Raw genomic sequence first — 7158 nt, 5'->3', positions numbered from 1 at the left:
AAAAAAAAAAAAGCTATAAACTAGGACCTGGGGGCAGGGGGAGAATAAAGAATAATAGGAAAAGGCCAAAAGTATTAATAATAATAGTAGTTTTAAAACAGCAAAAACAAACAAACTAAACACCAGGAAAAAAAAAAAGAGAGAGAGAAAAAGAAAACAATTGATGGAGGACAGGGCAGGGAACCCATGCTCCATCTGAGCACACAGACTGCTTTGGAGTTTCTGCGGCCCCAGAAGATGTGTGTGAGTGGGGGATGGTCACACCTCCATTCACCAAGCAGGTGTAGAGTATAAGAGTAACAAGGGGAATGTCACACCTTTTCAGTCGGCCAGGTCCAGAGTGTCCTTGAGTTACTCACAAGCAGAACCTGTTCTTAAGGCCCTGGAATCTGGGAGAACACTGTCTCTTTAAATATCCAAGATGGTCAAGCTGCTTGTAAACATTCAAAATGGTGGCATCCTCCAGACAGGCTCAGCCCGTCTTCCTCTTCACTGCTGCTTCCTATTTTATTCCACAGCCACCAGAGCAGTCTTCCATGCAGTCCCTTGCTAGCATGGCTGATTTTTAGGTTAATTCTTAGATCCTACCACCACTCAGGAATCTCCAAGTTGTCTGTGCTATCAGGATCTCTCAGGATCGCTGCCAGACCACAGCTCAGTGTGTCTCAGTGTGTCTCCTTTTTTGGTATTTTCATGCAAATTCTTCTGCTTGTTGGGGTTTAGTCCACTTCTATATCCTTCCCTTTAAGGCTCAGGGGTCCAGGATTATCTTCTCTGCCTATGTTAATTGGTTCCCCTTTTCTTTGTTGAAGAGGATCTGTGCATTCTTTCTGCCTATTCTGCCTATTTTAAAGACACAAAGAGGTACTTTTTAAGTTAAGAACTACAATTATACAAGACCATAAGCAGGAAAAAAAACCCACACAAAAGTAGAGAAAAGATGTAGAAAAGAATGATGATGTCTGAGATCAAGCTGTAGAAGGGAAGCAAGGCAAGCAAAATAAATACCTACCAATTTTTGAAATGTAAAGGTAAAGGAGAGATGGTTAAGATTAAGTCTCCAGACTCATTTTTCAATTAGTCTTAAATTTAAAATAACCTTGTTAAATGAAATTAAAAATTAACTTTGTGAAATTCTTTCAGTATGCCAGATAGCATACTTTTAAATAATTGTTTAAGCTAACACTAAAGGATGTTTAGATGATTTTCCTAAAGTAAAGGAGGTTTGGTCCAAAGATGAATCTGTAATGGCTCTATAAACAGAAATCTGTGAAAAAAATTTAAATGTTGTTTCACCAGTTTTAAAGGACCAGCTGGTGATAGTGAGAATATCCTGGAAAGACCTTCAATACAGACACCATAACTGATCAAGGGCTTCAACTCCAGAGGTTTGAAATCCATCCTCTGGTTCCAATGACTGTGTGAGCAGAGATATTAAGGCAGACCCATTTGTACTCCTGGGAAAAGTAGATTCCTTCTATGGATTAAGAACTCCTTTAGATGGCAGTTAAGAACACTTCTCTCTTTCTCCCTCCTTCCAATGTTAGACCAGCATTTTAGTCTCAGAGCCCTCCAATCTTCTCAGCAATTAACTATTATTTTTACACAAGCATTTTCCCTAACATAATCCTTACTTGTTAATCAAACCTTGGTATGTTACCCAAACTAACAGAAAACATATGTTAGATTATTCTAGAATGCTAAACACTGATAGGCTATGATAACCCAATCACTGACAATGCTATCTTTCAATGGATCTTAAAAATTCCTCACCGAGGCAAACGTCAAAAGAAAATGTAATAGAAATGTCAAAATGTGTGTAAAATATTGTTAAGTGATGTGAAGGTTAAAAACAACATAAAAATTATTATCTTATCTACATAAAATATGCATAGATGGGGGATAATGTATCACACTGGGTGTTTTACCTATGTTAGCTTTGATTAATACGTTAATATATTTGCAAAGAGAAAAAAAAATATATGAACTATATTAAGTCAAGTCAAAGAGTGAGGGGAGGAGAAGAGATAAAACTCAACAATTGGAGATTATATCATGGACTCCTGCATGTCTACTTTCCTTAAAGAAATAATGGAAAAAAAAAAAAAAAAGAGAGAGAGAGGAAGACCCTCAATAAGACATATTAACACCATGACTGCAACATTGGGCTCAAGTGTAGCAATGTTTGTGAGGATGGTGCAGGACCAAGCACTGTTTTGTTCTGTTGTACACAGGGTCACTATGAGCTGTAACTCACTTGATGACACCTAATAATCACAAGACTGCTGACTGATTATTGGTATATGCCCCTTGTCCCTTGCACCACAGAAGTCTTTCCAGGTTGGAAATCCTCATGTCTTTTCTAGGTATAGTCCTGACTTTGACTGCTAGCTTTCTTCCAAAAGCTTCATTATACCCAAGGTTACCATACAAGACACTCAGTGAAACACCTAGAGACTCATGTCTTACCTCACTTCCCACTAGTGATCAATGCCAGTGGAACTGGGGAGTCTGTCCAATAGTCCAGATGTTTCTCTGCTACCCTTATGCTAATGGACCCTTCTTTCTACATACAGCATATTCTAAAACATCTCATAGTTGTAGTAGCCACAAAATTAATGTTATAAACTAAAAAGAAAAAGTAACTTTCTCAACTTTTCATTACCTGTGTTAGACTGGATTCTCTAGAGAAGCAAAATCAGTAAAGCTTATAGAGGGAGAGAGGGAAAGAGAAATTTATCTTAGGAAAATGGCTCACACACTTATAGAAGCTGACAAGTCCAAAGTTCTTAGATCAGACATCAAGCTAGAGGCTTTTCCTGACTTGTGCAGCAGCACGGGCTGAGGATCTCAAGGTTGACAGGCAGTATACTGGCTGTTGACTCCAACGAATGACGGATCAAAGATCTCCTGTCCGAATGGTGGATTGTTTGCTCATGGACTGCTGTAGGTAGCACAACAGAATCCCAATCCACAGAAGAATGTCTCTTTTCCCAAGATGTCCATAAATATACTGGGAGCAGGCCACACCCCTAGTGAAACTCCCTTTCAACGGATTGTTGCTCAAAACATATACGCCTGATCCCATCATGGGAACAACACACATCACAATTACTTAAACCACACAGAACTGTGGTCCAGCCAAGTTAACATACAGCTCCAAATATCACATTACCCATCTTTTATTTCTTTGCTTTAGAACTCTCATGCTCTTATGGAAGAAACATAATTTCCAGTTAATGATGATTTAATCACATGGAATTTAAAACAGTTTCTTTCAGGTAAACATTCAGTAATTTCAAAGTTAAAATTTTCACCAAGGTTACTTTTACTCCATTAAGAGGCTGTGCATCTGATTTTCGTTTCCAAGATGGTGTCTGGGTATAGAGAGAAATGTACATAAGCTCACGGCATTGGAAAATTGGACTGAGGTCTGTGTGCCATCCTCCTTTTCCAGAGGAAGCTCATCTGATACCTCTCCAGGTGTGAGTTCTATTCCCAATGCCCATTCTGCTGAAGTGTTCACAGACTGTTTAAACTTATGCTCTGTTCTCTTGAGAAGAGCAAGACATAGTGGTTGTTTTCAAGGAGCTTGGTCATCTCTCTCTGATTAGCCTCCTCATCTTGTACCCTGTCTTTGCTCTAGTACTTAGGGTACCTTCAGTTACGGCAAGGATTCTCCATCTCAGATTTGTGAGTTCTACCCTGAAACCCTCTGGTACATTGTCACTTCTCACAGTGGTGATATCTCTAACAATTTCACCATCCAGAACATTCAACCATATCTTCTATCTCCCTTTCTAGTAGCAGGAATTCTGGATGCCCTCCATCAGTGCAGGCTGTAAGGATATCAGGAATATATACACATATAGAAACCTCCCTTAGCCATTGTCATTCACGATCTACATGCCTGTGTTTCTTTGGACATAGTACCATGCAGATCATGTGGTTTTTTTGAAGGCCTTCAGATTTCTAGAAAATTACCTACAAGAAATGAGGAGACAGCCACTTGTTCTAGGGATTCACCCCCAAAACACTATCTGTTTATGATACTTTGACTTGCAGTAGAGTTTCAAAGGTCCAAATTCCCATTCTTTATACTAAAAGAGATAAATCAGTTAACTAATGTCTGATTTTTTTAAATGTAACCATATTATTCATCTAGTTGGAAAATATGGTCTTAGTGATAGAAACATCAGAGATTGCATGATAGACTTTTGGAAGATCAACTATGTATTTATTGTAAATACCAATTTGCAACAACATAAATTGTGAATTTACACAGAGATATCACAGGATGGAATAAACAGGAATCAAACTGAGTCCATATGTGGAAAGAGAAGATGGAGACACTCAATACTATCAGTCAGAACAAGGCCAGCAACTGACTGAGAAACGGACCAACAAATGTTCATATGCAAGTTCAAGTTGAAGCTTAAGAAAATTAAAAAAAAAAAAAAAAAAATCCAGCAGAGCTGAATTATGACCTTGATTATATCCCATCTTAATTTAGAGGACTTCTAAAGAATAGACTTGACCCACTGAACATTAATGACTGAGGACCAGATGAGTTGTGGTATGATATCAAGGACATCCCACTTCAAGAAAGCAAAATATCACTAAAAAGATAGGAAAGAAAAGATAAAAACGTAGGCCAGTAGAAACTGTGAAACTTGCTCTTGAACAAAGAGTAGCTAAAGGAAAATGTAGAAACATATAAGAACAGAAAAAAAAAATTCATTGTCTCAAGAAGGTAAAGTATTATTATGATATACACAAAGTACTAAAGTTAGAAAGCAAAAACTGAGGCACATGCTTGACATCTCTCAAACTGAAAAAACTGAAGAAAAAATTCAAGCTTGAAGAAAAAATTTGAGTTGCAATATTGAAACTTTCTATAGACAAAATATTGAGTGATGCAGAAAACATCAGAAGATGATAGAAGAAATATACAGAGTTACTGTACCAAAAAGCATCGGTTGACCATCAACAATTTCAGGAGGTAGTATCTGATCAAGAATCAAAGGTATTGAAGGAAGAGATTCAAGCTGCACTGAAGACACTGGTGAAAAACAGCTCCAGGAATTGATGGAGTACCAATTGAGAAGTTTCAAGGAAAAGATGCAATGCTGGAAGTGCACTCTTGTCTACGCCAAGAAATTTGGAACACAGCTACATAGCCAACAGACTGGAAAAGATCCAGTTTGTGCTCATTCCAAAGAAAAGTGATAAAAAAAATATGGAAAATAATGAAAGATATCATTAATTCACATGCAAGTAAAATTTTTTAAAAAATTAATTCAAAAAACAGTTATAACAGTCCTTTGTCAGGAAACTGCCAGATATTCAAGCCAGATTCAGAAGAGGCCATGAATGAGAGATACCACTGCTGATATCAACTGGATCTTGGTTGAAAGCAGAAATACCAGACCCTGGTTTTCCTGTTTTATTGTCTATGCAAAAGTTTTTGACTATGAAAACCATAGCATATTATGGATAAGTTTGAGGAGAATGAAAATTCCAGAACACTTCTTTGTGTCCATGAGTAACCTGTACATAGATCAAAGAGCAGTTGTTCAAGCAGAACAAGAGAAAAACTCATGGCTTAAAATCAGGAAAGGTGTGCTTTAGGGTTGTATCCTTTGCTATTATTTATTCTATCTGCATTCTGAGCAATTAATTTGAGAATCTGGACTATATGAAGAAGAACACAGCATCAGGATTGGGGGAAGACTAATTAACAACTTGTGATGTATAGACAAAACAGCCTTGCTTGCTCAAAGCTGAGAGGACTTGAAGAACTGTCTGATGAAGATCAAAGACTTCAGTATGGATTACACCTCAATATAAAGAAAACAAAAATCCAAGGGAGTGGCCGGCAAGATGGCAGACTAGGCAGAAAGACTGCACAGACACTCTTCAACAAAGAAAAGGGAAACCAATTAACACAGACACAGAAGACAATCCTGGAGCCCTGAGCCTTGAAGGGAAGGATATAGAAGTGAACTAAACCCCAACTACCAGAAGAATTTGCATGAAAATAACAAAAAAGGAGACAGACGGAGCTGAGGTCTGGCAATGATCCTGAGCGATCCTGAAGGCACAGACAACTTGGAGATTCCCAAGTGGTGGTAGGACCTAAGAATTAATCTAAAAATCACCCTGCTAGCCAGGGATGGCACGGAGGACTGTGCACAGCCGCTGGGGAGCAAACGGACAAGGTGAAGAGAAAGGTGGGTTGAGCTGTGGACTTTTGTCGGTTCGGAGGAGGCTGCCGTTTTGAAGGTTTAAAAAGCACCTTGACTATTTTGGATATTTAAAGAGACAGTGCTCTCGCAGATTTCTGGGGCTTAATAACACGTTCTGCTTTCCAGAAACCCCAAGGACACTCAGGACCTACAAGACTGACAAGGTAAGACATTCCCCTTGTTACTCTTATATCCCACACCTGCTTAGTGAACAGAGGTGTGGCCATCCCCCACTTCCACCTACCTTCTAGGACTACAGTCTGTGTGCTCAGAGGGAGTCTGGGTACCCTGCCTTGTCCTCCACCGATTTTTTTTCCTCTTTTTTTATTTTTATTTTTATTTTTTTCTTTTTCTCTTTCTTTTTTCTGATGATTAGTTTTCTTGTATTTTTCTGTTTTAAAACAACTAATATTATTAATACTTTTGTCCTTTTTCATTTTTATTCTTAATCTTCCCCTTCCCAGGTCCTAGTTTTCAGCATTTTTTCTTCCCTGTGCCTGTTGAATTTTTTTTTTTTTTTTAATTTAAGGTTTTTTTTTTTCCTCTCCTTTTTCTCATGGTTAACCCTGTTCCTTGATTTTCTTTTTGCATTTTTCCCAATTTTTTTTCATTTATTATTCTCCTTATGTACTTTTTTTTTTCTTAGTTAGTGCCCTATCCCCAGATATTGAAGGTTTGCTTCTTTTTTCTTCTTTATTTCCCCTTTTTTCTTTTTTTGGTTACTGTTCCTGTGTGATTACATGGTATGTTTTTTGCCCATGGGCTTTTTGTTTTTTGGTGGTTATTCAATTGTAATTTTTGTCTAACTGAGTGGGAGACAACAACAGTCCCCATAAGACACAACTACACCCACATCTCCTGCAACTTCACTTACTGAGTGAGAGCCACTACCTCCTTCTCCACCAATGGG

This window comes from Orycteropus afer, unplaced genomic scaffold, assembly GCF_000298275.1.
Source record: "Orycteropus afer afer isolate SDZICR_OR568_19922 unplaced genomic scaffold, OryAfe1.0 scaffold00509, whole genome shotgun sequence".
Taxonomy (NCBI): domain Eukaryota; kingdom Metazoa; phylum Chordata; class Mammalia; order Tubulidentata; family Orycteropodidae; genus Orycteropus; species Orycteropus afer.
The sequence above is the reverse complement of the archived record's forward strand: the minus strand, read 5'-3'. Positions refer to the sequence as shown.